Genomic DNA, 24,221 nt, shown 5'->3' with positions numbered 1-24,221 from the left:
GTGGAGTTTGCAACTGAAAAGAATCATTGTGTTCCCAACAAGCTTGGTGAAGGACGGCTTTAACACACACTTATCTCTCAGAACTGAGCATGTGGAGAGTCGTTCGTTCATCTAGCAGAAATGGAACGGGTTGTAGTAGAAACATTTATTCTGGTTTCTCAGTCTGTTTCCTAGTGCCGGTTTGACTTTCCTGCAGTTTTCACTGTAAAACCGTCTTGGAGCTAGTACTTCCCCATATATATGTATTGAGTGGAGTTTGCAACTGAAAAGAAACTTTGTGTTCCCAACAAGCTAGGTGAAGGAAGGCTTTCACACACACTTATCCCTCAGAAATGAGCATGTGGAGAGAAGTTCTTTCATCTAGTACAAAGGGAACGGGTTGTAGGAGAAACTTTTACTCTGGTTTCTCAGTCTGTTTCCTAGTGCCGGTTTGAAGTTCCTGCAGTTTTCACTGTAAAATCGAGTTGGAGCTAGTACCTCCCCATATATATGTATGGAGTGGAGTTTGCAACTGAAAAGAAACTTTTTGTTCCCAACAAGCTAAGTGAAGAACGGCTTTCACCCACACTTATCTCTCAGAACTGAGCATGTGGAGAGAAGTTCGTTCATCTAGTACAAAGGGAACGGGTTGTAGGAGAAAATTTTACTCGGGTTTCTCAGTCTGTTTCCTAGTGCCGGTTTGAAGTTCCTGCAGTTTCCACTGTAAAACAGAGTTGGAGCTATTACCTAACCATATATATGTAAGGAGTGTTGTTTGCAACTGAAAAGGATCTATGAGTTCCCAACAAGCTAGGTGAAGGGCGGCTTTCACACACACTTATCTCTCAGAACTGAGCATGTGGAGAGAAGTTCGTTCATCTAGCAAAAATGGAACGGGTTGTAGGAGAAACTATTTCTCTGTTTTCTCAGTCTGTTTCCTAGTGCCGGTTTGAAGTTCCTGCAATTTTCACTGTAAAACCGAGTTGGAGCTAGTACATCCCCATATGTATATATGGAGTAGAGTTTGCAACTGAAAAGAAACTTTGTGTTCCCAACAAGCTAGGTGAAGGACGGCTTTCACACACACTTATCTCTCAGAACTGAGCATGTGGACAGAATTTCGTTCATCTAGCACAAATTGAACGGCTTGTAGGAGAAACTTTTACTCTGGTTTCTCAGTCTGTTTCCTAGTGCCGGTTTGAATTTCCTGCAGTTTTCACTGTAAAACCGAGTTGGAGCTAGTACCTCCCCATATATATGTATGGAGTGGAGTTTGCAACTGAAAAGAAACTTTGTGTTCCCAACAAGCTAGGTGAAGGACGGCTTTCACACACACTTATCTCTCAGAACTGAGCATGTGGACAGACGTTCGTTCATCTAGCACTAAGGGAACTTGTTGTAGGAGAAACTTTTACTCTGGTTTCTCAGTCTGTTTCCTAGTGCCGGTTTGAAGTTCCTGCAGTTTTCACTGTAAAACACATTTGGAGCAAGTACCTCCCCATATATATGTATGGAGTGGAGTTTGCAACTGAAAAGAATCTTTGTATCCCAACAAGATGGGTGAAGGACGGCTTTCACACACACTTATCTCTCAGAACTGAGCATGTGGAGAGACGATCGTTCATCTAGTACAAATGGAACGGGTTGTATGAGAAATTTTTTCTCTGGTTTCTCAGTCTGTTTCCTAGTGCCGGTTTGATGTTCCTGCAGTTTCCACTGTAAAACCGATTTGGAGCTAGTACATAACCATATATATATATGGAGTGGAATTTGCAACTGAAAAGAATCTATGGGTTCCCAACAAGTTGGGTGAAGGACGGATTTCACACACACATCTCTCAGAACTGAGCATTTGGCAAGACGTTCGTTCATCTAGCACAAAGGAAACGGCTTGTAGGAGAAACTTTTACTCTGCTTTCTCAGTCTGTTTCCTAGTGCTGGTTTGAAGTTCCTGAAGTTTTCACTGTAAAACCGATTTGGAGCTAGTACCTACCCACATATATTTATGGAGTGGAGTTTGCAACTGAAAAGAATCATTGTGTTCCCAACAAGCTAGGTGAAGTTCGGCTTTCACACACACTTATCTCTCAGAACTGAGCATGTGGAGAGACGTTCGTTCATCTAGCACAAAGGGAACTGGTTGCAGGAGAAATTTTACTCTTTTTTCTCAGTCTTTTTCTAGTGCCGGTTTGAAGTTCCTGAAGTTTTCACTCTAAAACCGAGTTGGAGCTTGTAATTCCCCATATATATGTATGGAGTGGAGTTTGCAACTGAAAAGAAACTTTGTGTTCACAACAAGCTAGGTGAAGGACGGCTTTCACACACACTTATCTCTCAGAACTGAGCATGTGGAGAGACGTTCGTTCATCTAGCAGAAATGGAACGGGTTGTAGGAGAAACTTTTACTCTGGTTTCTCAGTCTGATTCCTAGTGCTGGTTTGAAGTTCCTGCAGTTTTCACTGTAAAATCGAGTTGGAGCTTGTACCTCCCCATATATATGTATGGACTGGAGTTTGCAACTGAAAAGTAACTTTGTCTTCACAAAAAGTTAGGTGAAGGATGGCTTTCACACACAAATATCTCTCAGAACTGAGCATGTGGAGAGACGTTCGTTCATCTAGCACAAAGGGAACGGGTTGCAGGTGAAACTTTTACTCTGGTTTCTTAGTCTGATTCCTCCTGCCGGTTTGAAGTTCCTGTATTTTTCACTGTAAAACCGAGTTGGAGCTAGTACCTCCCCATATATATGTATGGATTGGAGTTTGCAAGTGAAAAGAAATTTTGTGTTCCCAACAAGCTAGGTGAAGGACGGCTTTCACACACACTTATCTCTAAGAACTGAGCATGTGGAGAGAGTTTCGTTCATCTAGCACAAATGGAACGGGATGCAAGAGAAACTTTTACACTGGTTTCTCAGTCTGTTTCCTAGTGCCGGTTTGAAGTTTCTGCAGTTTGCACTGTAAAACTGAGTTGGAGCTACTACCTCCCCATATATATGTATGGAGTGGGGTTTGCAACTGAAAAGAAACTTTGTGTTCCCAACAAGCTAGGTGAAGGACGGCTTTCACACACACTTATCTCTCAGAACTGAGCTTGTGGAGAGACGTTCGTTCATCTAGCACAAAGGGAACGTGTTACAGGAGAAAATTTTACTCTGTTTTCTCAGTCTGTTTCAAATTGCCGGTTTGAAGTTCCTGCAGTTTTCACTGTAAAATCGAGTTGGAGCTAGTACCTCCCCTTATATATGTATGGAGTGGAGATTGCAACTGAAAAGAATCTTTGTGTTCCCAACAAGCTAGGTGAAGGACCGCTTTCACACACAATTATCTCTCAGAACTGAGCCTGTGGAGAGACGTTCGTTCATCTAGCACAAAGGGAACGGGTTGCAGGAGAAACTTTTACTCTGGTTCTTAGTCTGTTTCCTAGTGCCAGGTTGAAGTTCCTGCAGTTTTCACTGTAAAAACGATTTGAAGCTAGTACCTCTCCGTATATATGTATGGAGTGGAGTTTGCACCTGAAAAGAAACTTTGTGTTCCCAACAAGCTGGGTGAAGGACGGCTTTCACACACACTTATGTCTCAGAACTGAGCATTTGGCAAGACGTTCGTTCATCTAGCACAAAGGAAACGGCTTGTAGGAGAAACTTTTACTCTGCTTTCTCAGTCTGTTTCCTAGTGCTGGTTTGAAGTTCCTGAAGTTTTCACTGTAAAACCGATTTGGAGCTAGTACCTAAACACATATATTTATGGAGTGGAGTTTGCAACTGAAAAGAATCATTGTGTTCCCAACAAGCTTGGTGAAGGACGGCTTTAACACACACTTATCTCTCAGAACTGAGCATGTGGAGAGTCGTTCGTTCATCTAGCAGAAATGGAACGGGTTGTAGTAGAAACATTTATTCTGGTTTCTCAGTCTGTTTCCTAGTGCCGGTTTGACGTTCCTGCAGTTTTCACTGTAAAACCGTCTTGGAGCTAGTACTTCCCCATATATATGTATGGAGTGGAGTTTGCAACTGAAAAGAAACTTTGTGTTCCCAACAAGCTAGGTGAAGGAAGGCTTTCACACACACTTATCCCTCAGAAATGAGCATGTGGAGAGAAGTTCTTTCATCTAGTACAATGGGAACGGGTTGTAGGAGAAACTTTTACTCTGGTTTCTCAGTCTGTTTCCTAGTGCCGGTTTGAAGTTCCTGCAGTTTTCACTGTAAAATCGAGTTGGAGCTAGTACCTCCCCATATATATGTATGGAGTGGAGTTTGCAACTGAAAAGAAACTTTTTGTTCCCAAGAAGCTAAATGAAGAACGGCTTTCACACACACTTATCTCTCAGAACTGAGCATGTGGAGAGAAGTTCGTTCATCTAGTACAAAGGGAACGGGTTGTAGGAGAAAATTTTACTCGGGTTTCTCAGTCTGTTTCCTAGTGCCGGTTTGAAGTTCCTGCAGTTTCCACTGTAAAACAGAGTTGGAGCTATTACCTAACCATATATATGTAAGGAGTGTAGTTTGCAACTGAAAAGGATCTATGAGTTCCCAGCAAGCTAGGTGAAGGGCGGCTTTCACACACACTTATCTCTCAGAACTGAGCATGTGGAGAGAAGTTCGTTCATCTAGCAAAAATGGAACGGGTTGTAGGAGAAACTATTTCTCTGTTTTCTCAGTCTGTTTCCGAGTGCCGGTTTGAAGTTCCTGCAGTTTTCACTGTAAAAAAGTGTTGGAGCTAGTACCTCCCCATATATATGTATGGAGTGGAGTTTGAAACTGAAAAGAAACTTTGTGTTCCCAACAAGCTAGGTGAAGGACGGCTTTCACACACACATATCTCTCAGAATTGAGCATGTGGAGAGACGTTCGTTCATCTAGCACCAAGGGAACGGGTTGTAGGAGAAACTTTTACTCTGGTTTCTCAGTCTGTTTCCTAGTGCCGGATTGAAGTTCCTGCAGTTTTCACTGTAAAACCGGGTTGGAGCTAGTACCTCCCCATATATATGAATGGATTGGATTTTGCAACTGAAAAGACACTTTGTGTTCCCAACAAGCTAGGTGAAGGGCGGCTTTCACACACACTTATCTCTCAGAACTGAGCATGTGGACAGACGTTCGTTCATCTAGGACAAAGGGAACGGGTTGCAGGAGAAAGTTTTACTCTGCTTTCTCAGTCTGTTTCCTAGTGCCGGTTTGAAGTTCCTGCAATTTTCACTTTAAAACCGTGTTGGAGCTTGTACCTCCCCATATATATGTATGGAGTGGAGTTTGCAACTGAAAAGAAACTTTGTGTTCCCAACAAGCTATGTGAAGGACGGCTTTCACACACCCTTATCTCTCAGAACTGAGCATGTGGAGAGAAGTTCGTTCATCTAGTACAAAGGGAACGGGTTGTAGGAGAAATTTTTACTCTGGTTTCTCAGTCTGTTTCCTAGTGCCGGTTTGAAGTTCCTGCAGTTTTCACCGTAAAACCGAGTTGGAGCTATTACCTAAACATATATATTTATGGAGTGTAGTTTGCAACTGAAAAGAATCTATGTGTTCCCAACAAGCTAGGTGAAGGACGGCTTTCACACACACTTATCTCTCAGAACTGAGCATGTGGAGAGAAGTTCGTTCATCTAGCACAAATGGAACGGGTTGTAGTAGAAACTATTACTCTGGTTTCTCAGTCTGTTTCCTAGTGCAGGTTTGAAGTTCCTGCAGTTTTCACTGTAAAACCGAGTTGGAGCTAGTACCTCCCCGTATATATATATGTAGTAGAGATTGCAACTGAAAAGAAACATTGTGTTCCAAACAAGCTAGGTGAAGGACGGCTTTCACACACAATTATCTTTCAGAACTGAGCATGTGGACAGTCGTTCGTTCATCTAGCACAAATTGAACGGGTTGCAGGAGAAACTTTTACTCTGGTTTCTCAGTCTGATTCCTAGTGCTGGTTTGAAGTTCCTGCAGTTTTCACTGTAAAATCGAGTTGGAGCTTGTACCTCCCCATATATATGTATGGGCTGGAGTTTGCAACTGAAAAGTAACTTTGTCTTCCCAACAAGTTAGGTGAAGGACGGCTTTCACACACAAATATCTCTCAGAACTTAGCATGTGGAGAGACGTTCGTTCATCTAGCACAAAGGGAACGGGTTGCAGGAGAAACATTTACTCTGGTTTCTTAGTCTGATTCATAGTGCCGGTTTGAAGTTCCTGTATTTTTCACTGTAAATCCGAGTTGGAGCTCGTACCTCCCCATATATATGTATGGATTGGAGTTTGCAAGTGAAAAGAATCTTTGTGTTCCCAACAAGCTAGGTGAAGGACGGCTTTCACACACACTTATCTCTAAGAACTGAGCATGTGGAGAGACTTTCGTTCATCTAGCACAAATGGAACGGGTTGCAAGAGAAACTTTTACACTGGTTTCTCAGTCTGTTTCCTAGTGCCGGTTTGAAGTTCCTGCAGTTTGCACTGTAAAACCTAGTTGGAGCTAGTACCTCCCCATATATATGTATGGAGTGGAGTTTGCAACTGAAAAGAAACTTTGTGTTCCCAAAAAGCTAGGTGAAGGACGGCTTTCACACACACTTATCTCTCAGAACTGAGCTTGTGGAGAGACGTTCGATCATCTAGCACAAAGGAAACGGGTTGCAGGAGAAACTTTTACTCTGGTTCTCAGTGTGTTTCCTAGTGCCGGTTTCATGTTCCTGCAGTTTTCACTGTAAAAACGATTTGGAGCTAGAAATTCCCCATATATATATATGGAGTGGAGTTTGCAACTGAAAAGAAACTTTGTGTTCCCAACAAGCTAGGTGAAGGACGGCTTTAACACACACTTATCTCTCAGAACTGAGCATGTGGAGAGACGTTCGTTCACCTAGCACAAAGGGAACGGGTTGCAGGAGAAACATTTACTCTGGTTTCTCAGTCTGATTCCTAGTGCTGGTTTCAAGTTCCTGCAGTTTTCACTGTAAAATCGAGTTGGAGCTTGTACCTACCCATATATATGTATGGACTGGAGTTTGCAACTGAAAAGTAACTTTGTCTTCCAAACAAGCTAGGTGAAGGACGGCTTTCACACACACATATCTCTCAGAACTGAGCATGTGGAGAGACGTTCGTTCATCTAGCACAAAGGGAACGTGTTACAGGAGAAATTTTTAATCTGTTTTCTCAGTCTGTTTCAAAATGCCGGTTTGAAGTTCCTGCAGTTTTCACTGTTAAACCGAGTTGGAGCTTGTACCTCCCCTTATATATGTATGGAGTGGAGTTTGCAACTGAAAAGAATCTTTGTGTTCCCAACAAGCAAGGTGAAGGACGGCTTTCACACACTCTTATCTCTCAGAACTGAGCCTGTGGAGAGATGTTCGTTCATCTAACACAAAGGGAACGGGTTGCAGGTGAAATTTTACTCTTTTTTCTCAGTCTTTTTCTAGTGCCGGTTTGAAGTTCCTGCAGTTTTCACTCTAAAACCGAGTTGGAGCTTGTAATTCCCCATATATATGTATGGAGTGGAGTTTGCAACTGAAAAGAAACTTTGTGTTCACAACAAGCTAGGTGAAGGTCGGCTTTCACACACACTTATCTCTCAGAACTGAGCATGTGGAGAGACGTTCGTTCATCTAGCACAAAGGGAACGAGTTGCAGGAGAAACTTTTACTCTGGTTTCTCAGTCTGATTCCTAGTGCTGGTTTGAAGTTCCTGCAGTTTTCACTGTAAAATCGATTTGGAGCTTGTACCTCCCCTTATATATGTATGGACTGAAGTTTGCAACTGAAAAGTAACTTTGTCTTCCCAACAAGTTAGGTGAAGGACGGCTTTCACACACAAATATCTCTCAGAACTGAGCATGTGGAGAGACGTTCGTTCATCTAGCACAAAGGGAACGGGTTGCAGGTGAAACTTTTACTCTGGTTTCTTAGTCTGATTCCTCCTGCCGTTTTGAAGTTCCTGTATTTTTCACTGTAAAATCGAGTTGGAGCTAGTACCTCCCCATATATATGTATGGATTGTAGTTTGCAAGTGAAAAGAAATTTTGTGTTCCCAACAAGCTAGGTGAAGGACGGCTTTCACACACACTTATCTCTAAGAACTGAGCATGTGGAGAAACTTTCGTTCATCTAGCACAAATGGAACGGGATGCAAGAGAAACTTTTACACTGGTTTCTCAGTCTGTTTCCTAGTGCCGGTTTGAAGTTTCTGCAGTTTGCACTGTAAAACTGAATTGGAGCTACTACCTCCCCATATATATGTATGGAGTGGGGTTTGCAACTGAAAAGAAACTTTGTGTACCCTACAAGCTAGGTGAAGGACGGCTTTAACACACACTTATCTTTCAGAACTGAGCTTGTGGAGAGACGTTCGATCATCTAGCACAAAGGGAACGTGTTACAGGAGGTACTTTTACTCTGTTTTCTCAGTCTGTTTCAAATTGCCGGTTTGAAGTTCCTGCAGTTTTCACTGTAAAATCGAGTTGGAGCTAGTACCTCCCCTTATATATGTATGGAGTGGAGTTTGCAACTGAAAAGAAACTTTGTGTTCCCAACAAGCTAGGTGAAGAACGGCTTTCACACACACTTATCTCTCAGAACTGAGCATGTGGAGAGACGTTCGTTCATCTAGCACAAAGGGAACGGGTTGCAGGAGAAAGTTTTACTCTGGTTTCTTAGTCTGATTACTACTGCCGGTTTGAAGTTCCTGTATTTTTCACTGTAAAACCGAGTTGGAGCTAGTACCTCCCCATATTTTGTATGGATTGGAATTTGCAAGTGAAAAGAAATTTTGTGTTCCCAACAAGCTAGGTGAAGGACGGCTTTCACACACACTTATCTCTAAGAACTGAGCATGAGGAGAGACTTTCGTTCATCTAGCACAAATGGAACGGGATGCAAGAGAAACTTTTACTCTGCTTTCTCAGTCTGTTTCCTAGTGCTGGTTTGAAGTTCCTGAAGTTTTCACTGTAAAACCGATTTGGAGCTAGTACCTAAACACATATATTTATGGAGTGGAGTTTGCAACTGAAAAGAATCATTGTGTTCCCAACAAGCTTGGTGAAGGACGGCTTTAACACACACTTTTCTCTCTGAACTGAGCATGTGGAGAGTCGATCGTTCATCTAGCAGAAATGGAACGGGTTGTATTAGAAACATTTATTCTGGTTTCTCAGTCTGTTTCCTAGTGCCGGATAGACGTTCCTGCAGTTTTCACTGTAAAACCGTCTTGGAGCTAGTACTTCCCCATATATATGTATGGAGTGGAGTTTGCAACTGAAAAGAAACTTTGTGTTCCCAACAAGCTAGGTGAAGGACGGCTTTAACACACAATTATCTCTCAGAACTGAGCATGTGGAGAGACGTTCATTCACCTAGCACAAAGGGAACGGGTTGCAGGAGAAACATTTACTCTGGTTTCTCAGTCTGATTCCTAGTGCTGGTTTGAAGTTCCTGCAGTTTTCACTGTAAAATCGAGTTGGAGCTTGTACCTCCCCTTATATATGTATGGAGTGGAGTTTCAACTGAAAACAATCTTTGTGTTCCCAACAAGCAAGGTGAAGGACGGCTTTCACACACACTTATCTCTCAGAACTGAGCCTGTGGAGAGATGTTCGTTCATCTAGCACAAAGGGAACTGGTTGCAGGAGAAATTTTACTCTTTTTTCTCAGTCTTTTTCTAGTGCCGGTTTGAAGTTCCTGAAGTTTTCACTCTAAAACCGAGTTGGAGCTTGTAATTCCCCATATATATGTATGGAGTGGAGTTTGCAACTGAAAAGAAACTTTGTGTTCACAACAAGCTAGGTGAAGGACGGCTTTCACACACACTTATCTCTCAGAACTGAGCATGTGGAGAGACGTTCGTTCATCTAGCAGAAAGGGAACGGGTTGTAGGAGAAACTTTTACTCTGGTTTCTCAGTCTGATTCCTAGTGCTGGTTTGAAGTTCCTGCAGTTTTCACTGTAAAATCGAGTTGGAGCTTGTACCTCCCCATATATATGTATGGACTGGAGTTTGCAACTGAAAAGTAACTTTGTCTTCACAAAAAGTTAGGTGAAGGATGGCTTTCACACACAAATATCTCTCAGAACTGAGCATGTGGAGAGACGTTCGTTCATCTAGCACAAAGGGAACGGGTTGCAGGTGAAACTTTTACTCTGGTTTCTTAGTCTGATTCCTCCTGCCGGTTTGAAGTTCCTGTATTTTTCACTGTAAAACCGAGTTGGAGCTAGTACCTCCCCATATATATGTATGGATTGGAGTTTGCAAGTGAAAAGAAATTTTGTGTTCCCAACAAGCTAGGTGAAGGACGACTTTCACACACACTTATCTCTAAGAACTGAGCATGTGGAGAGAGTTTCGTTCATCTAGCACAAATGGAACGGGATGCAAGAGAAACTTTCACACTGGTTTCTCAGTCTGTTTCCTAGTGCCGGTTTGAAGTTTCTGCAGTTTGCACTGTAAAACTGAGTTGGAGCTACTACCTCCCCATATATATGTATGGAGTGGGGTTTGCAACTGAAAAGAAACTTTGTGTTCCCAACAAGCTAGGTGAAGGACGGCTTTCACACACACTTATCTCTCAGAACTGAGCTTGTGGAGAGACGTTCGTTCATCTAGCACAAAGGGAACGTGTTACAGGAGAAAATTTTACTCTGTTTTCTCAGTCTGTTTCAAATTGCCGGTTTGAAGTTCCTGCAGTTTTCACTGTAAAATCGAGTTGGAGCTAGTACCTCCCCTTATATATGTATGGAGTGGAGATTGCAACTGAAAAGAATCTATGTGTTCCCAACAAGCTAGGTGAAGGACCGCTTTCACACACAATTATCTCTCAGAACTGAGCCTGTGGAGAGACGTTCGTTCATCTAGCACAAAGGGAACGGGTTGCAGGAGAAACTTTTACTCTGGTTCTTAGTCTGTTTCCTAGTGCCAGGTTGAAGTTCCTGCAGTTTTCACTGTAAAAACGATTTGAAGCTAGTACCTCTCCGTATATATGTATGGAGTGGAGTTTGCACCTGAAAAGAAACTTTGTGTTCCCAACAAGCTGGGTGAAGGACGGCTTTCACACACACTTATGTCTCAGAACTGAGCATTTGGCAAGACGTTCGTTCATCTAGCACAAAGGAAACGGCTTGTAGGAGAAACTTTTACTCTGCTTTCTCAGTCTGTTTCCTAGTGCTGGTTTGAAGTTCCTGAAGTTTTCACTGTAAAACCGATTTGGAGCTAGTACCTAAACACATATATTTATGGAGTGGAGTTTGCAACTGAAAAGAATCATTGTGTTCCCAACAAGCTTGGTGAAGGACGGCTTTAACACACACTTATCTCTCAGAACTGAGCATGTGGAGAGTCGTTCGTTCATCTAGCAGAAATGGAACGGGTTGTAGTAGAAACATTTATTCTGGTTTCTCAGTCTGTTTCCTAGTGCCGGTTTGACGTTCCTGCAGTTTTCACTGTAAAACCGTCTTGGAGCTAGTACTTCCCCATATATATGTATGGAGTGGAGTTTGCAACTGAAAAGAAACTTTGTGTTCCCAACAAGCTAGGTGAAGGAAGGCTTTCACACACACTTATCCCTCAGAAATGAGCATGTGGAGAGAAGTTCTTTCATCTAGTACAAAGGGAACGGGTTGTAGGAGAAACTTTTACTCTGGTTTCTCAGTCTGTTTCCTAGTGCCGGTTTGAAGTTCCTGCAGTTTTCACTGTAAAATCGAGTTGGAGCTAGTACCTCCCCATATATATGTATGGAGTGGAGTTTGCAACTGAAAAGAAACTTTTTGTTCCCAAGAAGCTAAATGAAGAACGGCTTTCACACACACTTATCTCTCAGAACTGAGCATGTGGAGAGAAGTTCGTTCATCTAGTACAAAGGGAACGGGTTGTAGGAGAAAATTTTTCTCGGGTTTCTCAGTCTGTTTCCTAGTGCCGGTTTGAAGTTCCTGCAGTTTCCACTGTAAAACAGAGTTGGAGCTATTACCTAACCATATATATGTAAGGAGTGTAGTTTGCAACTGAAAAGGATCTATGAGTTCCCAGCAAGCTAGGTGAAGGACGGCTTTCACACACACTTATCTCTCAGAACTGAGCATGTGGAAAGAAGTTCGTTCATCTAGCAAAAATGGAACGGGTTGTAGGAGAAACTATTTCTCTGTTTTCTCAGTCTGTTTCCGAGTGCCGGTTTGAAGTTCCTGCAGTTTTCACTGTAAAACAGTGTTGGAGCTAGTACCTCCCCATATATATGTATGGAGTGGAGTTTGAAACTGAAAAGAAACTTTGTGTTCCCAACAAGCTAGGTGAAGGACGGCTTTCACACACACATATCTCTCAGAATTGAGCATGTGGAGAGACGTTCGTTCATCTAGCACCAAGGGAACGGGTTGTAGGAGAAACTTTTACTCTGGTTTCTCAGTCTGTTTCCTAGTGCCGGATTGAAGTTCCTGCAGTTTTCACTGTAAAACCGGGTTGGAGCTAGTACCTCCCCATATATATGAATGGATTGGATTTTGCAACTGAAAAGACACTTTGTGTTCCCAACAAGCTAGGTGAAGGGCGGCTTTCACACACACTTATCTCTCAGAACTGAGCATGTGGACAGACGTTCGTTCATCTAGGACAAAGGGAACGGGTTGCAGGAGAAAGTTTTACTCTGCTTTCTCAGTCTGTTTCCTAGTGCCGGTTTGAAGTTCCTGCAATTTTCACTTTAAAACCGTGTTGGAGCTTGTACCTCCCCATATATATGTATGGAGTGGAGTTTGCAACTGAAAAGAAACTTTGTGTTCCCAACAAGCTATGTGAAGGACGGCTTTCACACACCCTTATCTCTCAGAACTGAGCATGTGGAGAGAAGTTCGTTCATCTAGTACAAAGGGAACGGGTTGTAGGAGAAATTTTTACTCTGGTTTCTCAGTCTGTTTCCTAGTGCCGGTTTGAAGTTCCTGCAGTTTTCACCGTAAAACCGAGTTGGAGCTATTACCTAAACATATATATTTATGGAGTGTAGTTTGCAACTGAAAAGAATCTATGTGTTCCCAACAAGCTAGGTGAAGGACGGCTTTCACACACACTTATCTCTCAGAACTGAGCATGTGGAGAGAAGTTCGTTCATCTAGCACAAATGGAACGGGTTGTAGTAGAAACTATTACTCTGGTTTCTCAGTCTGTTTCCTAGTGCAGGTTTGAAGTTCCTGCAGTTTTCACTGTAAAACCGAGTTGGAGCTAGTACCTCCCCGTATATATATATGTAGTAGAGATTGCAACTGAAAAGAAACTTTGTGTTCCAAACAAGCTAGGTGAAGGACGGCTTTCACACACAATTATCTTTCAGAACTGAGCATGTGGACAGTCGTTCGTTCATCTAGCACAAATTGAACGGGTTGCAGGAGAAACTTTTACTCTGGTTTCTCAGTCTGATTCCTAGTGCTGGTTTGAAGTTCCTGCAGTTTTCACTGTAAAATCGAGTTGGAGCTTGTACCTCCCCATATATATGTATGGGCTGGAGTTTGCAACTGAAAAGTAACTTTGTCTTCCCAACAAGTTAGGTGAAGGACGGCTTTCACACACAAATATCTCTCAGAACTTAGCATGTGGAGAGACGTTCGTTCATCTAGCACAAAGGGAACGGGTTGCAGGAGAAACATTTACTCTGGTTTCTTAGTCTGATTCATAGTGCCGGTTTGAAGTTCCTGTATTTTTCACTGTAAATCCGAGTTGGAGCTCGTACCTCCCCATATATATGTATGGATTGGAGTTTGCAAGTGAAAAGAATCTTTGTGTTCCCAACAAGCTAGGTGAAGGACGGCTTTCACACACACATATCTCTAAGAACTGAGCATGTGGAGAGACTTTCGTTCATCTAGCACAAATGGAACGGGTTGCAAGAGAAACTTTTACACTGGTTTCTCAGTCTGTTTCCTAGTGCCGGTTTGAAGTTCCTGCAGTTTGCACTGTAAAACCTAGTTGGAGCTAGTACCTCCCCATATATATGTATGGATTGGAGTTTGCAACTGAAAAGAAACTTTGTGTTCCCAAAAAGCTAGGTGAAGGACGGCTTTCACACACACTTATCTCTCAGAACTGAGCTTGTGGAGAGACGTTCGATCATCTAGCACAAAGGAAACGGGTTGCAGGAGAAACTTTTACTCTGGTTCTCAGTGTGTTTCCTAGTGCCGGTTTCATGTTCCTGCAGTTTTCACTGTAAAAACGATTTGGAGCTAGAAATTCCCCATATATATGTATGGAGTGGAGTTTGCAACTGAAAAGAAACTTTGTGTTCCCAACAAGCTAGGTGAAGGACGGCTTTAACACACAATTATCTCTCAGAACTGAGCATGTGGAGAGACGTTCGTTCACCTAGCACAAAGGGAACGGGTTGCAGGAGAAACATTTACTCTGGTTTCTCAGACTGATTCCTAGTGCTGGTTTGAAGTTCCTGCAGTTTTCACTGTAAAATCGAGTTGGAGCTTGTACCTCCCCTTATATATGTATGGAGTGGAGTTTCAACTGAAAACAATCTTTGTGTTCCCAACAAGCAAGGTGAAGGACGGCTTTCACACACACTTATCTCTCAGAACTGAGCCTGTGGAGAGATGTTCGTTCATCTAGCACAAAGGGGACGGGTTGCAGGTGAAATTTTACTCTTTTTTCTCAGTCTTTTTCTAGTGCCGGTTTGAAGTTCCTGCAGTTTTCACTCTAAAACCGAGTTGGAGCTTGTAATTCCCCATATATATGTATGGAGTGGAGTTTGCAACTGAAAAGAAACTTTGTGTTCACAACAAGCTAGGTGAAGGACGGCTTTCACACACACTTATCTCTCAGAACTGAGCATGTGGAGAGACGTTCGTTCATCTAGCACAAAGGGAACGGGTTGCAGGAGAAACTTTTACTCTGGTTTCTCAGTCTGATTCCTAGTGCTGGTTTGAAGTTCCTGCAGTTTTCACTGTAAAATCGAGTTGGAGTTTGTACCTCCCCATATATATGTATGGACTGGAGTTTGCAACTGAAAAGTAACTTTGTCTTCCCAACAAGTTAGGTGAAGGACGGCTTTCACACACAAATATCTCTCAGAACTGAGCATGTGGAGAGACGTTCGTTCATCTAGCACAAAGGGAACGGGTTGCAGGTGAAACTTTTACTCTGGTTTCTTAGTCTGATTCCTCCTGCCGTTTTGAAGTTCCTGTATTTTTCACTGTAAAATCGAGTTGGAGCTAGTACCTCCCCATATATATGTATGGATTGGAGTTTGCAAGTGAAAAGAAATTTTGTGTTCCCAACAAGCTAGGTGAAGGACGGCTTTCACACACACTTATCTCTAAGAACTGAGCATGTGGAGAAACTTTCGTTCATCTAGCACAAATGGAACGGGATGCAAGAGAAACTTTTACACTGGTTTCTCAGTCTGTTTCCTAGTGCCGGTTTGAAGTTTCTGCAGTTTGCACTGTAAAACTTAGTTGGAGCTACAACCTCCCCATATATATGTATGGATTGGGGTTTGCAACTGAAAAGAAACTTTGTGTTCCCAACAAGCTAGGTGAAGGACGGCTTTCACACACACTTATCTTTCAGAACTGAGCTTGTGGAGAGACGTTCGATCATCTAGCACAAAGGGAACGTGTTACAGGAGGTACTTTTACTCTGTTTTCTCAGTCTGTTTCAAATTGCCGGTTTGAAGTTCCTGCAGTTGTCAATGTAAAATCGAGTTGGAGCTTGTACGTCCCCATATATATGTATGGACTGGAGTTTGCAACTGAAAAGTAACTGTGTCTTCCCAACAAGCTAGGTGAAGGACGGCTTTCACACACACATATCTCTCAGAACTGAGCATGTGGAGAGACTTTCGTTCATCTAGCACAAAGGGAACGGGTTGCAGGAGAAAGTTTTACTCTGGTTTCTTAGTCTGATTACTACTGCCGGTTTGAAGTTCCTGTATTTTTCAATGTAAAACCGAGTTGGAGCTAGTACCTCCCCATATTTTGTATGGATTGGAATTTGCAAGTGAAAAGAAATTTTGTGTTCCCAACAAGCTAGGTGAAGGACGGCTTTCACACACACTTATCTCTAAGAACTCAGCATGTGGAGAGACTTTCGTTCATCTAGCACAAATGGAACGGGATGCAAGAGAAACTTTTACACTGGTTTCTCAGTCTGTTTCCTAGTGCCGGTGTGAAGTTCCTGCAGTTTGCACTGTAAAACCGAGTTGGAGCTACTACCTCCCCATATATATGTATGGAGTGGAGTTTGCAACTGAAAAGAAACTTTGTGTTCCCAACAAGCTAGGAGAAGGACGGCTTTCACACACACTTATCTCTCAGAAGTGAGCATGTGGAGAGACGTTCGTTCATCTAGCACAAAGGGAACGGGTTGCAGGAGAAACTTTTACTCTGGTTTCTCAGTCTGATTCCTAGTGCTGGTTGGAAGTTCCTGCAGTTTTCACTGTAAAATCGAGTTGGAGCTTGTACGTCCCCATATATATGTATGGACTGGAGTTTGCAACTGAAAAGTAACTGTGTCTTCCCAACAAGCTAGGTGAAGTACGGCTTTCACACACACATATCTCTCAGAACTGAGCATGTGGAGAGACGTTCGTTCATCTAGCAAAAAGGGAACGGGTTGCAGGAGAAACTTTTACTCTGGTTTCTTAGTCTGATTCCTACTGCCGGTTTGAAGTTCCTGTATTTTTCACTGTAAAACCGAGTTGGAGCTAGTACCTCCCCATATTTTGTATGGATTGGAGTTTGCAAGTGAAAAGAAATTTTGTGTTCCCAACAAGCTAGGTGAAGGACGGCTTTCACACACACTTATCTCTAAGAATTGAGCATGTGGAGAGACTTTCGTTCATCTAGCACAAATGGAACGGGATGCAAGAGAAACTTTTACACTGGTTTCTCAGTCTGTTTCCTAGTGCCGGTCTGAAGTTCCTGCAGTTTGCACTGTAAAACCGAGTTGGAGCTACTACCCCCCCATATATATGTATGGAGTGGAGTTTGCAACTGAAAAGAAACTTTGTGTTCCCAACAAGCTAGGTGAAGGACGGCTTTCACACACACTTATCTCTCAGAACTGAGCCTGTGGAGAGACGTTCGTTCATCTAGCACAAAAGGAACGGGTTGCAGGAGAAACTGTTACTCTGGTTCTCAGGCTGTTTCCTAGTGCCGGTTTGAAGTTCCTGCAGTTTTCACTGTAAAAAATATTTGAAGCTAGTACCTCCCCATATATATGTATGGAGTGGAGTTTGCACCTGAAAAGAAACTTTGTGTTCCCAACAAGCTAGGTGAAGGACGGCATTCACACACACTTATCTCTCAGAACTGAGCATGTGGAGAGACGTTCGTTCATCTTGCACAAAGGGAACGGGTTGCAGGAGAAACTTTTACTCTGGTTTCTCAGTCTGATTCCTAGTGCTGGTTTGAAGTTCCTGCAGTTTTCAATGTAAAATCGAGTTGGAGCTTGTACGTCCCCATATATATGTATGGACTGGAGTTTGCAACTGAAAAATAACTGTGTCTTCCCAACAAGCAAGGTGAAGGACGGCTTTCACACACACATATCTCTCAGAACTGAGCATGTGGAGAGACGTTCGTTCATCTAGCACAAAGGGAACGTGTTGCAGGAGAAACTTTTACTCTGGTTTCTTAGTCTGATTCCTAGTGCCGGTTTGAAGTTCCTGTATTTTTCACTGTAAAACCGAGTTGGAGCTAGTACCTCCCCATATTTTGTATGGATTGGAGTTTGCAAGTGAAAAGAAATTTTGTGTTCCCAACAAGCTAGGTGAAGGACGGCTTTCACACCCACTTATCTCTAAGAACTGAGCATGTGGAGAGACTTTCGTTCATCTACCACAAATGGAACGGGATGCAAGAGAAACTTTTACACTGGTTTCTCAGTCTGTTTCCTAGTGCCGGTGTGAAGTTCCTGCAGTTTGCACTGTAAAACCGAGTTGGAGCTACTACCTCCCCATATATATGTATGGAGTGGAGTTTGCAACTGAAAAGAAACTTTGTGTTCCCAACAAGCTAGGTGAAGGACGGCTTTCACACACACTTATCTCTCAGAACTGAGCCTGTGGAGAGACGTTCGTTCATCTAGCACAAAGGGAACGGGTTGCAGGAGAAACTTTTACTCTGGTTCTCAGTCTGTTTCCTAGTGCCGGTTTGAATTTCCTGCAGTATTCACTGTTAAAAAGATTTGAAGCTAGTACCTCCCCATATATATGTATGGAGTGGAGTTTGCACCTGAAAAGAAACTTTGTGTTCCCAACAAGCTAGGTGAAGGACGGCATTCACACACACTTATCTCTCAGATCTGAGCATGTGGAGAGACGTTCGTTCATCTAGCACAAAGGGAACGGGTTGCAGGAGAAATTTTACTCTTTTTTCTCAGTCTTTTTCTAGTGCCGGTTTGAAGTTCCTGAAGTTTTCACACTAAAACCGAGTTGGAGCTTGTAATTCCCCATATATATGTATGGAGTGGAGTTTGCAACTGAAAAGAAACTTTGTGTTCACAACAAGCTAGGTGAAGGACGGCTTTCACACACACTTATCTCTCAGAACTGAGCATGTGGAGAGACGTTCGTTCATCTAGCACAAAGGGAACGGGTTGCAGGTGAAACTTTTACTCTGGGTTCTCAGTCTGACTCCTAGTGCTGGTTTGAAGTTCCTGCATTTTTCACTGTAAAATCGAGTTGGAGCTTGTTCCTCCCCATATATATGTATGGACTGGAGTTTGCAACTGAAAAGTAACTTTGTCTTCATAAACAAGTTAGGTGAAGGACGGCTTTCACACACAAATATCTCTCAGAACTGAGCATGTGGAGAGACGTTCGTTCATCTAGCACAAAGGGAACGGGTTGCAGGAGAAACATTTACTCTGGTTTCTTAGTGTGATTCATAGTGCCGGTTTGAAGTTCCTGTATTTTTCACTGTAAATCCGAGTTGGAGCTCGTACCTCCCCATATATATGTATGGATTGGAGTTTGCAAGTGAAAAGAATCTTTGTGTTCCCAACAAGCTATGTGAAGGACGGCTTTCACACACACATATCTCTAAGAACTGAGCATGTGGAGAGACTTTCGTTCATCTAGCACAAAGGGAACGGGTTGCAGGAGAAACTTTTACTCTGGTTCTCAGTGTGTTTCCTAGTGCCGGTTTCAAGTTCCTGCAGTTTTCACTGTAAAAAAGATTTGGAGCTAGTACCTCCCCATATATATGTATGGAGTGGAGTTTGCAACTGAAAAGAAACTTTGTGTTCCCAACAAGCTAGGTGAAGGACGGCTTTAACACACACTTATCTCTCAGAACTGAGCATGTGGAGAGACGTTCGTTCACCTAGCACAAAGGGAACGGGTTGCAGGAGAAACATTTACTCTGGTTTCTCAGTCTGATTCCTAGTGCTGGTTTGAAGCTCCTGCAGTTTTCACTGTAAAATCGAGTTGGAGCTTGTACCTACCCATATATATGTATGGACTGGAGTTTGCAACTGAAAAGTAACTTTGTCTTCCCAACAAGCTAGGTGAAGGACGGCTTTCACACACACATATCTCTCAGATCTGAGCATGTGGAGAGACGTTCGTTCATCTAGCACAAAGGGAACGGGTTGCAGGAGAAAGTTTTACTCTGGTTTCTTAGTCTGATTACTACTGCCGGTTTGAAGTTCCTGTATTTTTCACTGTAAAACCGAGTTGGAGCTAGTACCTCCCCATATTTTGTATGGATTGGAATTTGCAAGTGAAAAGAAATTTTGTGTTCCCAACAAGCTAGGTGAAGGACGGCTTTCACACACACTTATCTCTAAGAACTGAGCATGTGGAGAGACTTTCGTTCATCTAGCACAAAAGGAACGGGATGCAATAGAAACTTTTACACTGGTTTCTCAGTCTGTTTCCTAGTGCCGGTGTGAAGTTCCTGCAGTTTGCACTGTAAAACCGAGTTGGAGCTACTACCTCCCCATATATATGTATGGAGTGGAGTTTGCAACTGAAAAGAAACTTTGTGTTCCCAACAAGCTAGGTGAAGGACGGCTTTCACACACACTTATCTCTCAGAACTGAGCCTGTGGAGAGACGTTCGTTCATCTAGCACAAAGGGAACGGGTTGCAGGAGAAACTTTTACTCTGGTTCTCAGTCTGTTTCAAATTGCCGGTTTGAAGTTCCTGCAGTTTTCACTGTAAAATCGAGTTGGAGCTAGTACCTCCCCTTATATATGTATGGAGTGGAGTTTGCAACTGAAAAGAATCTTTGTGTTCCCAACAAGCTGGGTGAAGAACGGCTTTCACACACACTTATCTCTCAGAACTGAGCCTGTGGAGAGACGTTCGTTCATCTAGCACAAAGGGAACGGGTTGCAGGAGAAACTTTTACTCTGGTTCTCAGTCTGTTTCCTAGTGCCGGTTTGAAGTTCCTGCAGTTTTCACTGTAAAAATGATTTGAAGCTAGTACCTCCCCATATATATGTATGGAGTGGTGTTTGCACCTGAAAAGAAACTTTGTGTTCCCAACAAGCTAGGTGAAGGACGGCTTTCACACACACTTATCTCTCAGAACTGAGCCTGTGGAGAGACGTTCGTTCATCTAGCACAAAGGGAACGGGTTGCAGGAGAAACTTTTACTCTGGTTCTCAGTCTGTTTCAAATTGCCGGTTTGAAGTTCCTGCAGTTTTCACTGTAAAATCGAGTTGGAGCTAGTACCTCCCCTTATATATGTATGGAGTGGAGTTTGCAACTGAAAAGAATCTTTGTGTTCCCAACAAGCTGGGTGAAGGACGGCTTTCACACACACTTATCTCTCAGAACTGAGCCTGTGGAGAGACGTTCGTTCATCTAGCACAAAGGGAACGGGTTGCAGGAGAAACTTTTACTCTGGTTCTCAGTCTGTTTCCTAGTGCCGGTTTGAAGTTCCTGCAGTTTTCACTGTAAAAATGATTTGAAGCTAGTACCTCCCCATATATAAGTATGGAGTGGTGTTTGCACCTGAAAAGAAACTTTGTGTTCCCAACAAGCTAGGTGAAGGACGGCTTTCACACACACTTATCTCTCAGAACTGAGCATGTGGAGAGACGTTCGTTCATCTAGCACAAAGGGAACGGGTTGCAGGAGAAATTTTACTCTTTTTTCTCAGTCTTTTTCTAGTGCCGGTTTGAAGTTCCTGCAGTTTTCACTCTAAAACCGAGTTGGAGCTTGTAATTCCCCATATATATTTATGGAGTGGAGTTTGCAACTGAAAAGAAACTTTGTGTTCTAAACAAGCTAGGTGAAGGACGGCTTTCACACACAAATATCTCTCAGAACTGAGCATGTGGAGAGACGTTCGTTCATCTAGCACAAAGGGAACGGGTTGCAGGTGAAACTTTTACTCTGGTTTCTTAGTCTGATTCCTCCTGCCGGTTTGAAGTTCCTGTATTTTTCACTGTAAAACTGAGTTGGAGCTAGTACCTCCCCATATATATGTATGGATTGGAGTTTGCAAGTGAAAAGAAATTTTGTGTTCCCAACAAGCTAGGTGAAGGACGGCTTTCACACACACTTATCTCTCAGAACTGAGCTTGTGGAGAGACGTTCGATCATCTAGCACAAAGGGAACGTGTTACAGGAGAAAATTTTACTCTGTTTTCTCAGTCTGTTTCAAATTGCCGGTTTGAAGTTCCTGCAGTTTTCACTGTAAAACCGAGTTGGAGCTAGTAAAACCCCGTATATATATATGGAGTAGTGTTTGCAACTGAAAAGAAACTTTGTGTTCCCAACAAGCTAGGTGAAGTACGGCTTTCACACACACTTATATCTCAGAACTGAGAATGTGGACAGACTTTCGTTTATCTAGCACAAATTGAACGGGTTTTAGTAGAAACTATTACTCTGGTTTCTCAGTCTGTTTCCTAGTGCCGGTTAGAAGTTCCTGCAGTTTTCACTGTAAAACCGAGTTGGAGCTTGTACCTCCCCATATATATGTATGGATTGGGGTTTGTAACTGAAAAGAAACTTTGTGTTCCCAACAAGCTATGTGAAGGACGGCATTCACACACACTTATCTCGCAGAACTGAGCATGTGGACAGACGTTCGTTCATCTAGCATAAAGGGAACTTGTTTTAGGAGAAACTTTTCTCTGGTTTCTCAGTCTGTTTCCTAGTGCCGGTTTGAAGTTCCTGCAGTTTTCACTGTAAAACCGATTTGGAGCTAGTACATCCCCATATATATTTATGGAGTGGAGTTTGCAACTGAAAAGTATCTTTGTGTTCCCAACAAGCTAGGTGAAGGACGGCTTTCACACACACTTATCTTTCAGAACTGAGCATGTGGAGAGACGTTCGTTCATCTAGTACAAAGGGAACGGGTTGTAGGAGAAATTTTTACTCTGGTTTCTCAGTCTGTTTCCTAGTGCCGGTTTGAAGTTCCTGCAGTTTTCACTGTAAATCCGATTTGGAGCTAGTACATCCCCATATATATGTATGGAGTGGAATTTGCAACTGAAAACTATCTTTGTGTTCCCAACAAGCTAGGTGAAGGACGGCTTTCACACACACTTATCTTTCAGAACTGAGCATGTGGAGAGACGTTCGTTCATCTAGTACAAAGGGAACGGGTTGTAGGAGAAATTATTACTCTGGTTTCTCAGTCTGTTTCCTAGTGCCGGTTTGAAGTTCCTGCAGTTTTCACTGTAAAACCGATTTGGAGCTAGTACATCCCCATATATATGTATGGAGTGGAGTTTGCAACTGAAAAGTATCTTTGTGTTCCCAACAAGCTAGGTGAAGACCGGCTTTCACACACACTTATCTTTCAGAACTGAGCATGTGGACAGACGTTCGTTCATCTAGTACAAATGGAACGGGTTGTAGGAGAAATTTTTACTCTGGTTTCTCAGTCTGTTTCCTAGTGCCGGTTTGAAGTTCCTGCAGTTTTCACTGTAAAACCGAGTTGGAGCTAGTACCTCGCCATATATATGTATGGAGTGCAATTTGCAACTGAAAAGAATCTATGTGTTCCCAACAAGCTAGGTGAAGGACGGCTTTCACACACACTTATCTCTCAGAACTGAGCATGTGGAGAGACGTTCGTTCATCTAGCACAAATTGAACGGATTGTAGGAGAAACTTTTACTCTGGTTTCTCAGTCTGTTTCCTAGTGCCGGTTTGAAGTTCCTGCAGTTTTCACTGTAAAACCGAGTTGGAGCTAGTACCTCCCAATATATATGTATGGATTGGAGTTTGCAACTGAAAAGAAACTTTGTGTTCCCAACAAGCTTGGTGAAGTACGGCTTTCACACACTCATATCTCTCAGAAATGAGCATGTGGACAGACGTTCGTTCATCTAGCACAAAGGGAACGGGTTGTAGGATATACTTTTTCTCTGGTTTCTCAGTCTGTTTCCTAGTGCCGGTTTGAAATTCTTGCAGTTTTCACTGTAAAACCGAGTTGGAGATAGTACCTCCCCATATATATGTATGGAGTGGAGTTTGGAACTGAAAAGAATCTTTGTGTTCCCAACAAGCTAGGTTAAGGACGGCTTTCACACACACTTATCACTCAGAAATGAGCATGTGGAGAGACGTTCGTTCATCTAGCACAAAGGAACGGGTTGTAGGAGAAACTTTTACTCTGGTTTCTCAGTCTGTTTCCGAGTGCCGTTTTGAAGTTCCTGCAGTTTTCACTGTAAAACCGAGTTGGAACTAGTACCTCCCCAATATATGTATGGATTGGAGTTTGCAACTGAAAAGAAACTTTGTGTTCCCAACAAGCTAGGTGAAGGACGGCTTTCACACACACATATCTCTCAGAACTGAGCATGTGGAGAGACGTTCGTTCATTTGGCACAAATGGAACGGGTTGCAGGAGAAAGTTTTACTCTGCTTTCTCAGTCTGTTTCCTAGTGCCGGTTTGAAGTTCCTGCAGTTTTCACTGTAAAACCGAGTTGGAGCTAGAACCTCCCATTATATATGTATGGAGTGGAGTTTGCAACTGAAGAGAAACATTGTGTTCCCAAAAAGCAAGGTGAATTACGGCTTTCACACACACTTATCTCTCAGAACTGAGCATGTGGAGAGACGTTGTTTCATCTAGCAGAAATGGAACGGGTTGTAGGAGAAACTTTTACTCTGGTTTCTCAGTCTGTTTCCTAGTGCCGGTTTGAAGTTCCTGCAGTTTTCTCTGTAAAACCGAGTTGGAGCTAGTACCACCCCATATATATGTATGGAGTGGAGTTTGCAACTGAAAAGAAACTTTGTGTTCCCCACAAGCTAGGTGAAGGACGGCTTCCACACACACATGTCTCTCAGAACTGAGCATGTGGACAGACGT

Source organism: Camelus dromedarius, chromosome 33 (genome assembly GCF_036321535.1).
Source record: "Camelus dromedarius isolate mCamDro1 chromosome 33, mCamDro1.pat, whole genome shotgun sequence".
Taxonomy (NCBI): domain Eukaryota; kingdom Metazoa; phylum Chordata; class Mammalia; order Artiodactyla; family Camelidae; genus Camelus; species Camelus dromedarius.
The sequence above is the reverse complement of the archived record's forward strand: the minus strand, read 5'-3'. Positions refer to the sequence as shown.